The following is a 21,728-nucleotide window of genomic DNA, read 5'->3' on the forward strand; positions in this document are numbered from 1 at the left end:
TGGGGGCCTTGTTGTTAATCACGTCCAAAACCTGAACTCAAACAGCCTGTCTTTGAGCAACAAACAGATCTTAAAACTATGAGCTGTGTGAGTATGGAGCTGAGCTTGGCTCTGAGGCAAAGGAAAGTTGTTCAAAATGTCAACGGCTTCCTTCCACACACTCTTTCACATCATCCTCCAAGCAGACAATCTTTAATAAGACATCAAATAATTAATAAGAATTCTCATTGTTTGATTCCCATGTCATTTTCCTTTCAATGAAAGAAATGCCCTGTCAGCTGTTATTGAGTGAATATTTTATATTCCATTTATAATGACCACATTTAATTGCTACAGCTCTAATTAAAGGTGATATCCGATTGCATGCATGTACTTTTTAAAAACCATAATTGTCTTGTGCAAGCCACTGAATAGATTTAAGAATCTTCAATAACAAAATTACATTAATAGCATATGCTATTAAATATGATTGATGGCAAAATTGGACCCCTCCTGGTTCTCTACCACACAAAAGCACACAGTGCTTTTGAAGATGGCGCCTGGAGTGTCAACAAGAGAGCCCAGGGAAAATAGACGGATACCACCAAGGCCTGCTTTCCCCTAGAGAAGGGGCAACGTCTTGGTAAGAATAAAAGGTGCCTCCAGCATTTGAGCTCCATGCGACGTGGGTCGATGGAAATTCACTTGGCTGGCCCTGTGTAGAAACCCTGCTCCCAGTGAGGGCCGGAAGAGCCCATGGTAGAAGGGTACTCGGAGGTGGACAGCGTTTTTGAGAAGATCCCTTGCAGACGGCCTTCTCCGATGAGAACCATCCCTCTAGGAGAAAGCACAAGCCGGCAGCCAGACTGCGCTCAGCTGTACGAGTGAGTGATTATGAGATGCTGATGGTGCGTGTCCCCCAGACCCTCCACAGCCCAGAGCCGCAAGAGTCTTCATCAAGTTAGAAACCCCAGTCAGAGGGCAGGGGAAAAAAGAAGAGGAGACACACAAAAGAGGTGCCAGATTCCAAATTCAATGATGTGAACCAGAACCGAAATGATACAGAATTATAACAGAGAAGAGAGACAGAAGGGGAAAATGTTTGTGGCTGAATTTTTCCCCTTTGATCCTTACTGCAGTCCTCCGAGGGTAGAGATGAAGACATTGAGGCTCAGGGAGAGTGAGGAAACATTACACCCCAACCCCACACTCTCTCAACTCTCGTGTACGCTGCCTCTCCCAAGGTAACAGCCTGGATGCTTGTCAAGGGGAACTATTGTGCCTTGGATTTCATACACTGTTTGGGTCCTCTGCTCCAGTTTCTGGGTTTATAGAGAGAACTCTTTATTGGCAAGGGCAACGATAGTTTAACCATTTCAGACTAACGTCTCCGTATAGACCTGTTGGTGGGCAACTGGGATCAAGGCTTGACGATCATGGAGCATTGCTCAGAGTCTAGTGGAAGGACATATGGAGACGAGAAACGATTCCAAAGACAACACTGAACTTTCTAATTCTGATGAGCGCGTGTTCAGTTTCTCTCGCTCTCTTCCTGTTTGGGTCTGGTTGAAAGGAAAGAACATATATAAAAATCCTGGGTCCTGGATCCACTTAACGGGACCGCCGTCTTACGAAAGTGATGATAATAATAGCTATCCTTAACTGGGTAGATTGTCCTCAACATGTACCTGGCGCTGCGCCAGATATTTTACAGACCTGATCTCTTTGGCTTCTTCAGGAAGTACGTACTGTTACTAACACACTCTCTTGATAGCTGAGGAATCAAGGTTTCAGGAAGTTAAGCAACTTGTACTAGGTCTCACAGGCTACTGTCAGAGCCAGCACTTAAACCCAGGACCAGCTGATTTGGAAGATTTTGCCCTTAACCACAGAGCTGTATGGTCTGCAGCAAAATGGCTGCCACTTCTGGAGGAATGACCCTTGCTTCCAGCCTAGACTGGTGGATGGACTTTGCCAGAAGGGCCTGGTTTGTAAACCTGAAATTAGCCTCATAAATGTTTATTGAAACAAGCTCATTAATCTTCATTGTATGGGTTCTGAGATGGCTAGGGAGAAACAGCTCTCATGGTGAGAATAAGGCAGAAAGGCCGAGAATGCATTAGAAAGCCCCTCCCATCTTGCTACTCAGGTGGAAAGAACGAGAACCATCTTCCTTCCACCTCCACCAACATGATATTGAATGCTCTGGCTTAATGCCCATCTGGTAGAGGCAGAGCCTCCATCACACAGACAATGGAGGTGCCAATATAAACTAGAGCAGAGATGAGATTTCTTGGTCAATTAAGCCTCCAAATATTAGATAGTAAAACCACATCACTGATGGGCGGCAGTGAGGAGGGTGAGAAAACTCTGAGTCTTGGTATATTTTTTCCAGCTTTACTGAGATATGATTGACCAGTTGAAAACTGTGTATGTTTAGGTTGCACAGTGTGCTTGTTTAAGGTGTGCAGTGTGATGATCTAATATACGTATACACTGTGAGATGGTTACCACAATCAAGTTAATTAATACACACATCACCTCATGTAGTTACCTTTTTTGTTGTGGTAAAAACACTTAAGATTTACTCTACTAGCAAATTTCAAGTATACAATACGGTATTATTAACTATAATCACCATGCTGCACGTTAGATCTTCAGAACATGTTCATTTTCTACCTGAAAGTTTATATCTTAGCCAGCATCTCGCCATTTCCCCCACCCCTCCACCACAGGCAACCACTGAGCTACCCTCAGGTTCTATGGATTTGACTTTTTTAGACTGCGTATATAAAGAGAGAATTCTAATAACCAGTGCATGTAAAATGTATTTCATTTCATTGCTCATAAAATAAATGTAAAATTTTAAAAGAAGAATGTATCATTTTAATCAATAAAATTAGCTGAGCCTTAAGAGAAATATATATTGCACAGCAATAAAAAGGAACAAACTGCTTACACATGAAGATGGATCTCAAATGTATGATGCTAAGAACGAGAAGCTCAAGAGGTTACATACAACCAGATTTTATTTATGTGACAATCTGGAAAAAGCAAAACTGAAGGGACACAGAGCAGGGGATAGGATTGGGAAGGAAAGGGGGTTACATAGGCATATGGGATGGTGATGGCGATTTCCCAACTATAAACATCAGAATTTGGAAAACTTGACATTAAAAGTGGCGAATTTTTCTGCAGGTAAATTATATCTAAATTTTAAGCTGGAAAAACTAGCACAATCTCAGTTTTGTAAAAAAGAAAATATTCTAGAAAGCCATACACAGAATTTTAACAGTTCTTATGTCTGGTGATAATTAATGGGTGTTCTTTCTTTTTTGATCTTCCAAAATTCTATAAATTCTTTTTAGCGTTAATAGATTATTTTCTTAATAGAGGCTGGAAAAATAAAATTATTTTAGTGTTCATTAAAAAAGAAGAAAGATAACACCCAGTATTAATGAGTGGGTAATGAAATCAGCACCTTTACACTATTAGGAAAAGTTTATATTAATGATATAGTAATATGTCTCAAAGACATTATAATACGTGTGCCTATTTTGGTATTTATAGGAGAAGTGAAAGTATTTGTCTGCACATGGAGATTCATTGTGTTGTTTATAACAGAGAAAACTTTGAAGTCTAAGTGTCTAATGTGATAGGAGATTGGTTAAATGAATTACGATGTATCAATTCAGTAGTGATGATAATCATAAACATTAATCATGCTTATAATGCAGGTGATTTGATATGGAGAAATGTTCAGTGATAAAGAAGCATATGTACATTTTCTTTGTTCCTTCCTTCTGCTTACCATCTCCTGTTGCATTAATGATACCTTGGTTCTTTTTTTTGATTTCCTCAGATACTTTGGAATTTATCAATTGCTTTTAATTTTTTTTTAGTGGCTCCCTTTTAAAGATAATTTAGAGAGATGTAAGAATCTGGGTTGACTATTATTCTCCCCAGCACTTTGAAGATATCATTCCATAATTTCTCTATGAGTAGTCTGTTTCGGTTTGTTTTGTTTTATTAAACATTTTACTTTGAGATCATTGTGAGATTGACATGCAATTCGTATAATGATAGGGATCCCACGTACCTTTATCCAGGCTCCCCCAGTGGTAACTTCTTGCAAACCGTAGTAGTTTCACACCCAGGGTACTGAACTATACATCAAGATGCAGAACATTTCCATGACCTTAAGGATCCCTCAAGTTGCCCTTTATATACACATCTGCAGCTTTCCTGCTGCACTCCCTTCATAATTCCTTGTAACCACTAATCTGTTTCCCTTGCTATTCTCTTATTACCTAAGAGTGTTATAGAAATAAAGCCATATAGTAGGCTGTCTTTTGAGACTGACTTTTTTTCACTCAGCATAATTCTCTAGAGATTCATGCATGTTATTTTGTGTATCAGTAGTTCCTTTTCATTGCTGAGTAGTATTCCCTGGTATGGCGATCCCAGTTGCTTTAACGATTCACCTGTTGAAAGACATCTGGGTTGTTTCCAGTTTGAGGCTATAATAGAAACTGGTAAGAACATTCCTGTACCTGTTTTTGTGTGCAAAGAATTTTTCATTTCTCTGGAATAAATGACCAGGAGTGCAGTAGTTTGGTTTTTATCAATCCTCTCCACACTTTAGATAGAGTACTCTCTGAGAACTAAGGGCTTTCTTCAAATTTAGAAAATCCTCAGTCATCCTCTTTTCTAAAATTGCTTCTTCACTATGTACTTCCTTTTTGTTTTCTTTCGGAACTCTGGAGCTTCTCAGTGTATCAGATTTAACTGCTATTTTGTCTGTGTGCTTGAATTCCTCAGTTCTATGCCATCAATTTTTTATGATTATTTCCAGTCAAAGATTTTCCTGTTTTCAGATTTGAGTTACTTTCAGAATGTCTAATGGTTTTCTTCACATATCCTTCTTTTTCTATTTTCTTTCTGCTTGTTTTGTTTCGTCATTATATGAGGGTGAGTCAAAAATTATCTGCACTCCACTTATATTAAAACTTTTGTTGGCTGCACTGTCTTAGTGCGGATAACTTTTGACTCACCCTTGTATTGTATTTCTTATATAAATAACTTACCTTGATAATGATTCCAAGCATACTTATTTTAAAGTCATTTTTAGGGCTTCCCTGGGGGTGCAGTGGTTGGGAGTCTGCCTGCCAATGCAGGGGACACAGGTTCGAGCCCTGGTCCAGGAAGATCCCACATGCCGCAGAGCAGCTAAGCCCGAGTGGCACAACTACTGAGCCTGCGCTCTAGAGCCCGTGAGCCACAATGACTGAGCCCATGTGCCACAACTACTGAAACCCTCGTGCCTAGAGCCCGTGCTCCACAACAAGAGAAGCCACCACAATGAGGAGCCCGCGAACCACGACGAAGAGTAGCCCCCACTTGCCACAGCTAGAGAAAGCCCATGCACAGCAATGAAGACCCAATGCAGCCAAAAATAAAAAATTAAAAAAATAAATAAATGTATTTAAATAAATAAAAAAATTAAATAAAGTCATTTTTAGGTATTTCTATTTTTATTTCACCTTGAATAAATTCCTTTTCCAAATACTGATTTTGTTGACTTTGATTTTCCATGAGCATTTGAGATTTTAATCCGCAGACTCATTTTGAATGGCAATGTCTTATTTTAATCTTTTGTGTTTGCCTCAGTGTATAAGTCTCACTCTCTCTCTCTGTCCAGATATTTGGTATTTACCTCCTTTCAGACCCCCAGGGCTCTTAGGCACCAGTCCAGGTCTAACCCGGGAGGCTTAGGGCAGTGCTCTTCACATGACCTGTGGCAATGGAACATTTTTTCTGCACAGTCCTTCAAGGACTAAAGCTTCTGTAAAATTTATTAATTTAATTACTGGAAATATCATCATCATCATCTAGTCATGTACCAGTGACACAGTCCACAGAATGGTGTCAGCTGAGGCACCACACCACACCTTGAGTTATGGCTCTCGGCCAAAGGACCTTGAGGGTTTTACAGATCCAGTCACAGATCTGGCTGCTGTCTTGGTCTGGGAGACCCCGTGTGCTTCGGTCTACTTTTCTTGGTAAGCAGTGTTTGGAAACCACAACTCCAGGGGCAGACATGGCATTTCTTTTTCAGCCTCCTTTTACAGGAATGGACATCCTACCTGAGTTCCTAATTTCAAAAGTGAAACTGATTTGGTTTTCATCCTCACTTGAGAAACTTCATAGAAGTCAAAATTCATACCTACAGATCCGTGCATGTGTCGCTGCTCATGCCTCTGTACTTCTGTTCTGCTTCTAGTCTGTGGACGTGAGGATGGTGTTTGGAAGAATAATCATATCTTTTCAATCTTCTTATTTTAATTGTGCGTACTTTAGCAGACAATAAGTGATTGCTTTCTAATGTCATTTTCCTTCGTGCTTTATAACAGAACCCCAGTGATGTATCCACTCTCCTATTCAGGGCCAAGTTCTTCAGGGAAGTCTAGCTCCAGTCCCAGATATGAGCAGGGACAGTGGTTAATTTGCATAATTTACATTGGTCATGTGACACATTCTAGCCAATGAGATGGGAGGAGAAATCTGGAGAAGGCCTTTGGGAAAATTTCCACTCTCTTAAAGAGAATCAAAAGCAGAAACAGTCATTTTCTACATAAGAATGTTGATGTGAGTAAATGGGAGGTATAGAAGCAGTTATCTTCTGTCCCTCAGAAAGTCAACCTGGAGACCAAGCCAAGACATTGGACAGAGCAGAGCTGCAAAGGGAAAAGAAAGGCCCATGATGCGTGGTTCAGCCACTGAATTGGCCAACCCAGAAGTCACCCTCCTTCCTTACTTCCATGATCAGGCACAAAGAATTTGCTTCTTCTTTGAGCTGATTTGAGTTGGGGGTTTTCCATATGCCTATTTTCCATATACCTATTAATACTATATGTCCAGGATGGTTTATGTATAACCCATACACCATCTTAATTTTATTTTATTTATTTTTTGATGGAACTGACAGTGTTTATTTTTGTTTTTCTGTTTTGTTGTTGTTTGTTTTGTCTATTGGGGTTTTATTGATTGTTTGTTTGTTAATTTGGCCACACACACAGCTTGCAGGATTTTAGTTCCCCAACCAGGGATTGAACCCAGGCCCTGGGCAGCGAAAGTGCAGAGTCCTAACCACTGGACAACCAGGGAATTCCTGACATCTTAATTTTAAATCACTCACGTGACTGGTGTAATTTTTAGGGTTAACTCATGGTGATACTTCCAAGTATACGAAATAACTCCAAATTAGCTTTAAAAATATTCACAAATACTTTAGGGGAATTGCTTAATGAAGTGATAAGAATATAGTCTAGTTAGTGTATTGATTTTGATTGGTAAATGAGAATTTCTGAAGGATCTTCCATTCTAGCCAACATTGATTCAGCATCTGTTAAAATACCAAACTCCACAATAGGAGCCACGGGAGTTATTAAAGTAGGTAACGATGGGGACTTTTCCCTTAAGGAATCCAACTAGGCAGATAAGACTTATAATAACGATATACAATAGAATGATCTGAACACATGAGGAAGACATACAGCAACTTAAGTAAGGGGTCAGAAAAAAGAACAAGCACAGTCCTGTAAACATTGTCAGTGGATGTTTGTTTACACCGATTGCTTGGTTACCAACTCTATTGATCATGGTTAAACCCCATCTCAGCACATACTTGAATGGTATAAGTGTTGAACTAAAGTAAAACAGATTGTTGAAAAATTTCTCTATGTAATTAGATCAATTGCAGAATTATTTCCAACTAAACTCAAAGTCTCTAGTTAACATGTCTTTGAATGCAAGTGAAGCAGTTATCAAATTTGAAGAAATATTCCTTAGGGTGGTGTGTTCATTAAATGTGTAACTTTGTCAGAGCACCACTGCATTACGGATTTTTTTTACAGCCAATGGTGAGAAAAGTACCTTTGGAATAGTTAATTCACTCACAACATATAAAGTGAAAATTGCGCGTGTTCTCAAATCTTTACACATTTCTGTGACTGATCATTGGTTTCTCAGAATGCTGGAGATTTGTGTGAAGCATGCCTGCAGGCTACATATGTTAAAAGTTAACAGGAAAATGTGTACCAGAAATCAAATGTAAGATTCTCTTCGATCAGTTCAGTGGGCCTGCTTATCCAACTGGATTAGTAGTGGTTTCTTTACAGCCGAATACAGACCAACCCCCAAGTGTTTGTATGAAGAAGAATTACCTGCAGAGCTGACCCATTCTATGTTTGTTTGAGAAAATAAATGTCTATATTTTCATTTTTTCTACACTATTTACAGAATGTTTTGTTACTTTTCTGTTTAGAAAATTATTATTATTTTAAAACTGGAAGAGGATAAAAATTAAAAGCAGAGGGAGCTACATAGGGATGAATGACCACCTAACATATAGGCAGAAATGTATTTTAAGTCAAATATCTTTATATCGAAGAGATTTCCCATCTGGAGCCAACAGCCACCTGATTTTCATCAGCTTTCACTACATCAGAAAACAGACAATAGGCAAAGCATCCTTCTGAAGATCTGTGCCATGGAAGCTGGGCTGTCAGCTACTTCTCTAATCAATTACCTTTGTTTGTTCAGCAAACCCAACGTGCGCCTTCAGCCCCATCAACACGGATGCCAAGACTGGAAGCAACTGAACAGGAGAGAAAATAAGGAAAATCAACTCTGAAAACCCACCCAGTCCAAGATATAGAGAAAATGATTCTTTAAAGAATTGATCATCTGGCAGGAGTGGCAATTTGTATCATCATGTCCAAGTGTGATTAATTAGAGCACATCTTTTAAAATTAAAAGTGGGCTCACGCTATGTTACAAGAATTCACTTCTCAATACCTATCCTCGAAAAATACATTTACACAAAACCATGTGCAAGAAGTTCATTGTAAAAAACAAAAAAAGTGGGTAATGAGTTGTGTCCATCAACACAAGAATGGTTAAATAAGCAGGTAAATATAATGAAGTGAATCAGCATATGTCAACACAGGGTCTTTTTAAGACTCAAGGCTGAGTCGAAAAATAAAAACTGCTTTTGGAGTAATATACACAGCCGAACACTCTGTATGTTAAATCAATCGATCATAAAACAATACAATTTATTTTCCAGGAGTACATTATTTCTCTATATGCAAATCATGGAAGGAGATTTGGAAGTTGACATCCCAAATTGGTTAACAGTGCCTACCTTCGTGGAGGTAAGAGGAGACCAGAATTGAAGAGAAAGTATTTTAAAGGGACACTGTACCTTTATTTGTAAGGTTGTGGTTACATATATCCTTCATTTTAATATATATTATGCATATGGCTTATAAAATTAAAATAGATAAACAAATGGAAAACAATGCAACTCTGTGTTCTTCAAGTTTAAACCCATCCAATATAAGGTAGAATTTGTTCAAAATTCTTTGAGATTTCTGTTTCTTGGGTTGATGTCATGATTCTGAGCATTGAAGATTCTTATAAAGAGGCAACAGTGATATAATGAAAGCTTCTTCCCACCCCTCTTTTCATGCCTACAGAAATTAGAGTGGCCCCATTGATCTCTCCTTCTCCAGTATCTCTTAGCTCTATGTTGTGTCACATAACCCTTCATCACTTGCCTCAAATCTCCTAAGTCAACAATGGATTCTTGAAGCATCCATCGATGTATTGAGATGGAACAGGCATGATGCACAGACCAAGCTGGCAAAGAGTGTTGGATAGCTCAGAGGTCTGTGGGCTGGACTAGGAATTTTCCAGTCCCTCCCATGGGAAATCTTGCCAGTGGATCACAGATGCACTGGCAAGAGACCTGAGTAAAATATGAAATGATCAGGAGTCATTGGGAAGAGGGGAGCTCTCTTTCCCTTCCAGTTGCTGAAACTATTGATAGCCATGTTGCTACTTCAAGGGAGGATATGTTTAAAAATTGGGACCAAGTGAGAGAGTAGCATTGACATATACACACTACCAAATGTAAAATAGATAGCTAGTGGGAAGGTGCTGCATAACACATGGAGATCAACTCGAGGATTGGTGATGACTTAGAGGGGTGGGATAGGGAGGGTGGGAAGGAGTCGTGGGAAGGAGGGGATATGGGGGTATATTTATAAATACAACTGATTCACTTTGTTGTACAGCAGAAACTAGCACAACAGTATAAAGCAATTATACTCCAATAAAGAGCTTAAAAAAACTTGAGCCCAACACAACAGAAGAGTAAGACATAGTAAAGAAGAAAACAGATTTTAATAGCACCCACTTGCTATTCTGGATGCAACCAGGCCTTAATGGAGAAACACTCATAGATGTTTTAATTATGTGAGCCAGTAGTTTCCCTGTTTAACATAATCCTTTGCCCCCAGATATGTCCTGTCTAATACTTCCATCCTAGTGAGACCAGCTCATAGTTGTCTGAGGACTGATGATAAGGGAGAGTGAAAGGTGAGGGCTGCTCTTCCTCACTTTGTTTTGAGTTGATGGTGGGCCTGGACCAAGTTTTTGATCTCCAGGGATTGGAAGCATACAAGACTTCTTTAGGGAAGGGGCAGTTGTCAGAGTCAGAAGGGCTATTCAGAGAGGGGCTTTCTGAACAAAGATGGGGAATGCCATTCTCAGTGAATATGGAAACTAATGTCCATGGAGATTCAGCCCAGACAGATACCAGGGAGCCAAAGTGTATGACTTGTTGTAGTCGGTTTATATTTAATCCTAAAGGAATTGAGCTTCCACCTCCACAACCCTGGTTCATCTCCCCTGTTTAATGAAAGTCTCTCTTACCCTAGGGTAGAATAGACTCTAGTTTTAGAAAACATTTTCACACACCATATTGCAGGTGATCCTTACAGCTGGTTGTAGAAGAGCCTGGTAGGGAATGAGAATCTCCCTTTTACAAAGAAACTGAGGTCCAGTGGTTTTCCCAAGGTCCCCAGTTAGAAGCCTCCCATGACAACCATCTGTCTTTGAATGGCATCTACACTTGTCCATGGCTTCCTTGGACTTTTCTCACCTGGCCCCTGTCTGTTCCTCCCCTGTCTCACCATACCTCTTATCCTTAGAGAAGCAACCCTTCCACTCCGCCTCCACCAGCACCAGCTGATTTATTGCCTTGATGTTTTGCTCTCCTGATCTTTACCTGGCTGGCTCTCCCTCACCTTCCAGATCTCAACTCAAATATTACTTTCTCAAAGAAGCTTCCCTGTAGCCCTACCCGGAGTAGTTTCCTCCCATCACCCTATATCACATCACATTTTTCATTTCCTTTGCAGCTCTTCACCATCATCTGAACACATCTCGTTCTTGCTGTTGTTGCTGTTATTGATTGGTGTGTTATTGGGATTCTACCCGAGAAACAGAACCACAGGATATATGTACTGGTGTATATATATTGACAAAGGGCTTTATTTCAAAGAATTGGCTTGTGTGACTGTGGGGGCTGGCAAGGCCAAAATCTGTAGAGTAGGCCAGCAGGTTGGAAACTCTTAGGCTGGAACTAACACTGCAGCCGTATTTTCTTCTTCCTCAGGGAACCCCAGTTTTACTATTATGGCCTTTCAACTGATTGTATGAGGCCCACCCAGGTTGTCAAGAATAATCACCTTTAATTAAGGTCAACTGATTATACGTATTAACCACATCTACCACATACTTCACTTAGGTTAGTGTTTAATTGAATAACCATGTACCATAACCCAGCCAAGATGACACATGAAACTGGGGGCTCCACTATCCCTTCTGGGGGCTTTATTGTTCTTCCCCCTGGGGAAAGTAGGCGTCATGAGAAGAGAAGTCTATCTTGTATCCCTAAGAAACTTGTTGCATAAGGGACTGAGTGACAGGCAGCCATTTTCCTCCAGATGGTCCAGATAAACCCAGGTGACATCTCAGGATGGCCACGAGGTGGCATCTGCTGGAGGCTTCCTGAGCAGCTGCCCACTGATCCCTAACTCAAAAGAAGCTGAGATTTGGTGCCAGGTCTCCGAATACCTCATGGGAGCCCTGGCCAGCTGCCACGTGGGTCCTGCTCTACCCTCAGTGAGTAAAGCTGCGCCTCTGTCCTCCCAGCTTTGGACTCCTCAACCTCACTCAAGAAGTGGCTCCCAAGACAAAAAATCAGAATTCCTCAGAAAGCCTGCCAGGGTGGAGTCCTGAAAGCAGCCTTTGAAGATATCAGGCTATAGACCCCGGTTCATGTGGGGAGTGAAAGCATCCAGGGCCCCCTCAGATGGAGCCAAGAGCAGCTGCTCTTCAAACCAGGGCATCTGATAAGCCACTGAGTAATGATAGGTCCCTGTAGGCAGGGAGCTCTCTGCCCTTCACAGTGGCAGTGGCACCACTGAGCCACTTTGAGGGACCCTCTCCCCAGTGGGAGGGGAATTAAGAGAAGACTGTGCCCCGCTGAGGCAGGTATGAGCATCTTCAGCATCTGTAATACATATATACTATTATTATTACTGATTTAGATGTTATACATCTTCCCCAATAGATTGTAAATACCTTGAGAAGAGGCATCTGGACTGTTTTGTTAAACATTCTAGCATAGCTGGAACACTGGTTGGCCATGGGAAGCATTCAATCGACATTTGAAGAAGGATAAAAGGAGGGAAGGAATAGATGAAGGGAGAAGGGAGGGAGGAGGGAAGGAATCCATTACAATTCAATGAGCCAGCCTTAGAGGCTTAGGGGTCCCTGAAATCTGGGCTCTGTGGAGGGCAGAGAGGCTAGGTCCTAGGCTGGCTTTCAGTCCCCACATCCAAGAATTTTTTCCTCTATTACTGAGTCAAAATATTGCCATGAGGCTACAACATGACCAGAATCATCAAAACCAACTAAGCATTAAGTTAGATCAATGAGTTTACGGTGAATCTGCATGTTGTAGTCTTTTGGGTTTTCATCACAGGGGTCAGAGGTAACCTGGTAACACTGATTGTGATGAGAAAAGAATGTACAGAGAAAGAGATGGAAGTGGGGTGTCCTGGTTACTGGTCCCAGTTCTGCACCAATGATTCTCGGGCAAACCTCTTTCTCTCTGTGCCTGGAGTAACATCTTCAAAATTAAGGGGATGAGAAAATCAGTGGCACCCAAAGCTTTATTTTTAAGCAGTGGAATCTTACAAGGAATCCCAATATATATAGAACTTAATTGGTATATGCATATTATATAGTCAAATGTATGACATTTACTTATACAGATATGAAGAATAATATGCCTTGGTATAAACCAACTATTAAAATCGGGGGTAATGAAAGAAAGAAGCAGCTTTATATCTACTCTAATCATCTGATTTATTTTTAATTTTTGTTTTCATGGCAAAACAAGGAGATTCTCACAGACAAGCACTTGCAAATGGTAAATGCTCATTTTTCAAGTTGAGCCTTATTCCAAGGTCTTCAGAGAAGTGAGTTACATTTTTCAATCTCAGAATCTTCAGTTTTATCAAAATGGCAAGTTAAGCCTTATTCCAAGATCTTCAGAGAAGTGAGTTAGCCTGGCAACACAATTTAACATTTTTGGGGTTACCAACAGGCTAAGATATGTTTTATTAACTCATAAGCAGCTGAATGTTAAAAGTTTCCACAATATGGTTAATAAATATCGAAAAGAATGGTTTCAGATCCCCTGAAACACCTCCAAGTAAACAATCTGAACATTATTAGGCTGGAGCATTTCTATAGGTCCCTCTGTCTCTAAAAGGTTCTAAGTCTGAGTATGTATTTGTTGAGCACATACTATACTATGTGCTGGTCCCCAGAGTCAGAAGTGATTATGACCCAAACAGTCTCTTTTATATGAAACATTTTTCAGATCTTTCACTGTAAGGTGTTTTGATATATTATTTTATTTCATCCTCTCCCCCGAAACCTGTGATGCACATACTATTATTTCCTTGTTTTATAAATAGGGAAACTGAGGCTTAGAGAAGTTTACAGTTTTCCCAAGGACAATAACTAGTAAGTGTCAAGGCTGGGACTCAAACCCACATCTGTCCACTCTGAATTTCTTGCTCTTAATCATTTGGCAACATGTTTCTAGTTTGTTAAACCCCTGGTTTGGAGAAGAATTGGTCCTGACCACTCCTGGTCCAGGAGGAAGATGGGGTGAAACCCCAGCCATCTGAGGAGCATGGGGACTGGATTTCTGCAGGCCCTTGATCCCCTGGTATCCTCTGATAATTTCCCTCATAACAGCTCAGCGGCCAGTCCTACCCGGGCTGCTGGCACAGCTGCCAGGTTTCCTCCGCAGGGAGAAAGAAAGCCTCCCATTAGCAAGGGCTGCAGTTTGGAGCATCCCTGAGATGGAAGGCATCTGTTGCTGCTCCCATTGTTCCAGCTGAGAGCACGCTAATTGTCCTCTCCAAAGTTGGACTGTAGTCTCTTGCCAGAGGAAAATTATGGACCCTTTTTCAGCAGGCACACTGTCCTCTCCGCAGCTGTCAGCTGAATGGCCCCAGAAGGAACTGGCTGATTCGAAGGGGAGGGAGGATGGAGGCCTATCATGCATCCTGATCTATACAGAGGAGGAAAGTTAACACAGCCCTGTGAGAAACCAGGGCACCCACCAGAGGCAGGCAGGCTGGCGATAATTCTTGACCTTCTTGACCAGTCCACTTGACTCCGTGGCATGCATGATGGCTTGTGGTGCTGTTGGATAACTCAGGGGCTCAAATGGAGGTAGCAGGATGGAGTAAAAAAGAGTAGAATAGGCTTGGGTGTCAAACTAAGCGAGCTTCAAGTCCCAGATTTGCCACTCATTAACTATGACTTTGAAAAAATCACTGTCACTTATCACCTTACTAGGCAACTGGGAGGAGTAGAGAAGCCGATAAAAAAACATAAAATATCTCAGAGGTTTGGGGTATAGCCAGTGTCCAATAAATATGATTTGTTATTATTACTGATATTACTGTACCTCTAAGTATTTAATCACGTGTGTGGAGACAGTCTACACACACAAGGTCTCCTAAGTAAGGAGGTAAAAGGAGTAGACAGAAGCAAAATAGTAGCATCATTTGTATATATTCAAAAATATTTTGTCTTTTAAAAAGTTTTTTAAATTTTTTTTACAATTTTTAAAGGTTACACTCCATTTACAGTTATTACAAAATATTGACTATATTCTCCATGTTGTACAATACATCCTTATAGCCTATTTTACACTCAAGTACTGGAAACCAGTCCCGATATTCTAAAATATAGGCACCATCTATATTAGCGAATGAAACTCTGTAATAAAACACAACTTTTAAGCAAAAATAAAATTTTCAGTCTCCTACTATGTTCCAGGTTTGTGCTGGCTCTTAAGCGTCTAAGCAGCCAACAAGATGACCTGGTCCTGCTGGGAAGTCTCATAGCATGGGTATTGAACTGGAGTAGCAGCCCGCGTTGGAAGAAGTTGCTGGAAGCTTTGGCAAACTGTTGGAAGGCACTGAGCCTCGGGCGCCATCATGGCTCCAGGGTTACCGTTTCTGCATGGGACTATTGGGTCCCAGCGCCGTATGACAATGAAGTAGCAAGAACGCGGGTCTGGGGATGAGTCTTGCCCACCCCTAGTCCAGATCCAGCACTTCTGGGTTGTGAGACTTTGGCAAGTCCCTTCTTCCTTCTTGCCCCCATTTAGCTGTAGCATAGGATAATAATTGCTGACTCACCTACAATGCAGTGGTGCTGCAAGCAGGGACCAGCAACCCAACCACCCTGTGAATGTCTTTGGAATCCAAATGAAAGGTGCTATCACCGTTATCTTTCTTCTCTTAAAGACCCCATTACCTTGGGTATTGTCCAGTTCCCCAACATGAAGATTCCTATTTTGAATTGAGTTGATAAGAATTTGTGAGTTTGGTTCCTACACACACACACACACACACACACACACACACCCCATCCCTACAGAGCATATTATGTCCTGGGTCAGACATGTTCATCACAATCATGTCCTTCCATGTAAGGCAGAGAAAGGAGATGTACCCAGGTTGCCTCTATGGGACCATTTCTGATCTGGCCCCCAAATACCCAGGGTCAGGCTTAAAGGGCGAATACTTCCAAGAGAGGAGCATATAAAGGTAAATTCACCGTATCTACAAACGAGCTGATACCTGATCGTATCATTGCAGGCCTACTGGGAGCCCCTTAGTCTTCCTCTGTACCGTCTCACTGTGGGTCAGAGGAGAACATGAGGCCTGGAGGGAAGAAGCCATAGATACGCAACAAATATTTCTCATGCTAGGAACTACATTTGGTATTAGTAGCAGAGTGGAGCGCAAGGCAGAAGAATGTCCTCTTATGCATCATAGAGCTTAGTGTCTAGAAGAGAAAAGAGATCATTGAAATATCCCCACAGATGTATCATTTCTGACTGTGGTGAGGGCTCTGAAGGTAAAGTACAGGATGTTAAAAAAAAAAAAAAAAGTGCAGAGAGATTGGGAGGGGCTTTGTAAGTAGCAGCAAAAGGAGTTAAATTAAAAAGGAAAAAAAAAACCCAACAATACTGTTTAACCACAGTCAATGAAATTAGATAAAATTATCTGCTAGTCTTTATGAAAAGATCTAATGCTGCCCTTTACAATAAAGGCTCTATATGGCTTGCAGTAAAATTAATTTTATATTGGGCTGCCAGGCGCTGTTAGGAGAGCGTGTTTATGTAAGCAGTCCCAGGGCTTCAAACATTGAGTTGTAAAGGCCGAGTCTCAGGGGTGGCTTACTGAGGAAAAACCCAAGTGGCAGCATTCCCCCCGGGGCGAAGTCTCAGCAAGCTTTATGGCTGGACACCCTGTTGGGTGTTTCTCCTTAAATAGCCCCTCCTGACAACACCTGGCAGAGCCCCACATGTGAAATAGTATGATCTGTCTTTTGGTTTCTGCCCCACAGCAAGGTGGAAGAGAATTGGGAATGACTGTCTTTACTTAAACACTAGGTGAGGATAGTTCCTACATAGAGAGACACAGATTGGACTTTCTCCAGTTTCTGAATAAGATGAGTCAGGCTCATTGCAGGGAAGAAGAAAAGGCATTCGGTCAGGCAGGTTTGATTAGAAGAAACTGGGACATTTTTTGAAGTGAGGACTCCCTGTGCAACCAAAGTGGTGTGGACTTGTGAGGAAGCTACTTCTCAGCTGTGACTGCATTTGCCGGCTTCCCTTGCATCTAGATGGGATCATGAAACATCACCAATGGAATGTGACTGGAAGTCCTAAGTGACTCAGACCAATGAACTTGAGAAGCCTGTACTGCCTCTCCCTCCTTTTCCTTTCCACCAGCTTCCTGCAGAAGAGCACAATCACCTAGAAATCACACTAGGGATGACAGAGCCACAATGTGGAAGGAGCCTGGGCCCTGGAGTCACCACTTGGAGGCGAGCTAACTGCCAATTAGGAATATCCATATTGGACATTATGTGAGTGAGAAATCAACTTCTATTTTAAGTTGTTGTATTTGGGAATTTTTTAGAGCAGCTGGTATCATCCTAATAGAGTGACATTCAGCCCTAGCAATGGGACTAGTACCTTTTCTTTACATTTATTTATTTATCTTTTAAAATTAGGAGGATCCTTTTTTAAAAATAAATAAATTTATTTATTTATTTATTTATTGCTTGCTTGCATCGGGTCTTCATTGCTGCACGGGCTCTCTTTAGTTGCCGCAAGCAGGGACTACTCTTCATCGTGGTGCGCAGGCTTCTCACTGCGGTGACTTCTCTTGTTGTGGAGCATGGGCTCTAGAGTGTAGGCTCCGTAGTTGTGGTGCACAGGCTTAGTTGCTCCACGGCATGTGGGATCTTCCCAGACCAGGGATCAAACCCGTGTCCCCTGCATTGGCAGGTGGATTCTTAACCACTGCGCCACCAGGGACGTCCCTCTGTACGTTTATTAATATGCAGCAGATATGTTGCTGCTATCCCTACTATGCCCATTGGAAAGATTGTTAATTGATCATAACATTTTTATCTGTCTTTATGTGGTCTCAGAAACCTTCCTAACATGGTAGTTATTACTAAATTATTGAAGATGCACTCAGAGTAACATCTATTTGCTAGACCTGCATGAGTATAAGCTTCTTAAGGCAAGGGTTTACTATCCATCACTTATCCCATAGCCAGCACATAGCAGCGGCTCAAAAATGTTTGCTGAATGAAGGAAGGAAGGGTCGATGTTCTACAAAGAAGATCTACAGTATTCTTCTATGTTTACCACCTTCTTTAGGCCGTAGAGTTACCAAAAAGGGGGAGCCATAGAGACAATTATTAGGGTAATTCGACTCAGGTATTAAAGGTCCTGGTAGACTTGGAGTAGCCACTGCAGGATGGCAGGTCTGTATTCGCTGATAATCTCTCACCTCTCTATTTTATCTTGCCTGCGTAGCAAAAGCAATCAAATTGTTCAGATCTGCTTGGAGATCCAATATCAGGAGAAGTGAGGAGAAAAATTCACGCTATTGTTTAGATGGTGTCTTGAATATCACAGCCAGACAGATGTTTACCTACAGAGTCTGTCAAGAATCTATGTGAACAGCAGTGAGGATGGCCACCCCTTTCCTTTGCATCACCAACTCCAGTAGCAGCATTCCTGCATCCATAATTTCATTTGATCATTGTTTAAGTAAAGAAAGCAGAGGGGAATTTACCCATTTCACAGATGAGGAGAGAATCCTGGAGGGAATATGACTTGACAACGTCATAAAATGTGAAAGATAAACTCAGGTCCAGAAGCCAAGCCTCAACATTTCCTCCATTCACTCATTCATTAATTCATTCAGCTCATATTCACTAAGTATTTATTCATCAAGCAGTGTGAACTCCTGGGTTTTGCGTATCACATCCTCATATCATTCTTCCACAGCGCAAACTCATATTTCTTCCTCACGCTTGGTATTTTATAAAGTATAGTCCTTTCCCTTCCACGCTATCAGACCGTTAAGGTCAAGGTAGTGAAAGGAGTGTCACATGGCAAGAAAGCATTGGACCCCGCTCTTGGAAACATGCACAGTCTGGAATTTGACTGGAAGTTAACAGAGGGATGGTCTAAAGTCTTTGAGGGTCCCCAAGGGCCTGAAAGTGTTCCCTCAGTGCCTTAGCCTGGGCTTCAGATTTACAATTTGAGAAATGTAGCTTTCAGCTCAGAGCCTGGATCCACAGTCCAGCTTTGCTGGCTATTGGCCATCAGAGCATCTGAGATAGACATGGAACCAGCCTGCGTGGTCACTTCCACAGACACTGGGACATTGAGATGCAGATGCCAGCTTCCAGGCCAGGGTGCTCCCATCAAAGCAAGAAGGCTCTTCCCGAGGACTTCAGTGGGGGCCAAGGATGACCAGTGGTGACCAATTCCTTCAACCCCCGCTAGACCCACATGGCTGTCCATTCCTTGACTTATCCTTGGAGGGAAGTAGGAATTCTCCTGGAAGGAGCATGGTGATGTCATAAGGAGAAAATTAATTGTCGTAGAGGAACAAAGTAGCCATCTCAGAGCACATAAGAGTGTTTGTTTTTTAATGTCCTTGGAAAACTCACTTTTACAGTCCTCCAAGACTGCTCTTCTAATTCACTTTCCCCTCCTTCCCCTTAGGTATTCTCCACTCCACTCCTCCCAAGCTCTCAAACACAACAGTTTTTTCCTGCTTCTCCAGTGTTGCCTCAGCAATCTGAAACGCATCTTTCTATCTGTTTAAGCAAGTCCTGCTCACTCTGCTAAGTCAGATTCAAGTTTGGCAATGGAATCCCTTCTTTCCCCGCAACTTCCTACGATCTGGAGAGAGGGCCCCACACCACAGCATTCATCATGGCCCCCACTGTTTCTCTTTGCTTTATGTGTGTTGATCTCCCATTTCCTCTGAGATTATGTGCCTTATGCAGTAGCGGTGATCTATCATGTACTCTTTCATGTATAAAATCAACACTTCGTTTTTTAAAAATTAAATGTTTTTCTTGCTGGTACTGTTTTTGAAGCAGTGGTGAGGCCTTTGGTCTCATATAATAGATGCTGTATTCTAAAGAGCTAATCCAAATTTGGGGTCTAAGTGGATTTGCCATCTGCTATGAACAGTTTTAAGTAGATGAGACTGCTGGATGGGGAAGACTTTGGGGCATGGGGACAACCTCCCAAGGAGGTGCTGCATATACATGGGGAGATTAGCAATGGTGACATCTTTTAAAATGAGATGACCTAAGAGAAAGTCAGTGAACTCAGTTTCCTCATCTCTCAGTAACTTTTGGAAATCTTAGAGAAGAGATGACATGCAGGTGAGACCTAGATCCAAAGGCCAGCCTTCCCAAATGAACATGCAGCTTTGTTGGCGGGGGGGGGACACAGATAATGGGAGAGGGGGACACATACGCCCGCTGTCCCCACCCACCCACTTGTGAAAGGGCCTGAATCGATTGCCCCAGTTTTCTCACCACATCCCACCCCCCCCAATCCCCCAAAGCTGGCCAAGAGCCAGGGAGACCTCCAACATTAAAAGTGGCAAATGAGATCCAAGTCTTGATACGCCCCCTCCCCACCCTTTTCCCTCACTCAAAGAGGATTTTGGTGCCAGCACCATATGTTGAAAGGGCCCAAGCACAATCCTATTACCATTGCAGCAGGCATTAAATAATTATATTAATTTACCTAAATATGGAAAAAAATCTTTACAAATCAGGGACACTTGGCACATTTTCCGGCTGCACGTTTTTCTCTTGGCACGGCGCACTGTCCTGTTGGGTTCCTATTGCTACTTGGAGTCTTTCCTTTAATTGTGGGGCACATGGCTTCTCTTGTTCTGTTTAATTTTCTCGAAGCTGGTTCCGTATTCTGGCTACAAACATATTATAGGGAAAAAAATGCCCACAAAAGTAGAGATTGTGCTGAAGTGTACCCTAAGGGGCAGTGCATATAAATAGTAATTTCTCGTATATGAAACCTTCCAAGGCGCGGGCTTTCATGAGATCGCTTTACGAAAAAGGCTAAAGGAATGGAAAGGGGAAAAAAGGAGAGGGAAGGAAGGCATTAAAAGGGGAGAGAGAAAGGGGTTATGCTGTGGAGTTGGAGGTAGGCCATCTGGGGTCCATGCGTGTCCAAGACCACGAACGGGACTTTTCTTTGGTAGACTTTCCAAGGGAACACCTCTTCTTTGGTCTGTATTTTCACTGTCAGTGCTCCCTGTGTCTAAATCATGTGCCTCTACTGTTTGCTGTGGGATTGGAGGGCTGACATGAGGGTCCTACCTACACAGCCCAGCCCCCCTCGAAACAGCCTGTCCTCAAAGGAAGGCCAGAGTGACTGTCACCTGGCACAACCCAACTGCAGAGGCCAAGGAAATGGAGGTCCTGGTCCAAGTTCCTCTGACCCAAGAACTGACTGGATTCCCTTCCTTGGGATAAGGGCTTCTAGAAGGTGCTTCTCAAAGGCTTTGTGAGAGACCAAGGTTTTTTTTTTCTTTTGTTTTTAACCCACTGCAGAAAGACTCTTGTTTTGTTCTGTTTTTGTTTTTTTTCCTTTTCCATCACAGCACTTGGATGTTGCAGGAGAGTCAAATTGCTGGAAGAATTTCTCAGTGCTTCTTCTTAATTCTTAGTCCTATTTCCTTGTGGACAAGTAACCGAGAGTGAGTGAGGACCAGCCCACAGCCCACTCCTTGAGTAGCTCTGTTCTAAACTACAGGGAGATGAGATGCAGCTAAAATGGTCCCTTCTGAGAAAGGTACCATTTGATGTTAGGTGGAGGCTGTCACATCTTTATCAGAGCAAAGATATCAGAAGAGCAACTGGGGATCCAG

This window comes from Hippopotamus amphibius, chromosome 16, assembly GCF_030028045.1.
Source record: "Hippopotamus amphibius kiboko isolate mHipAmp2 chromosome 16, mHipAmp2.hap2, whole genome shotgun sequence".
NCBI lineage: Eukaryota > Metazoa > Chordata > Mammalia > Artiodactyla > Hippopotamidae > Hippopotamus > Hippopotamus amphibius.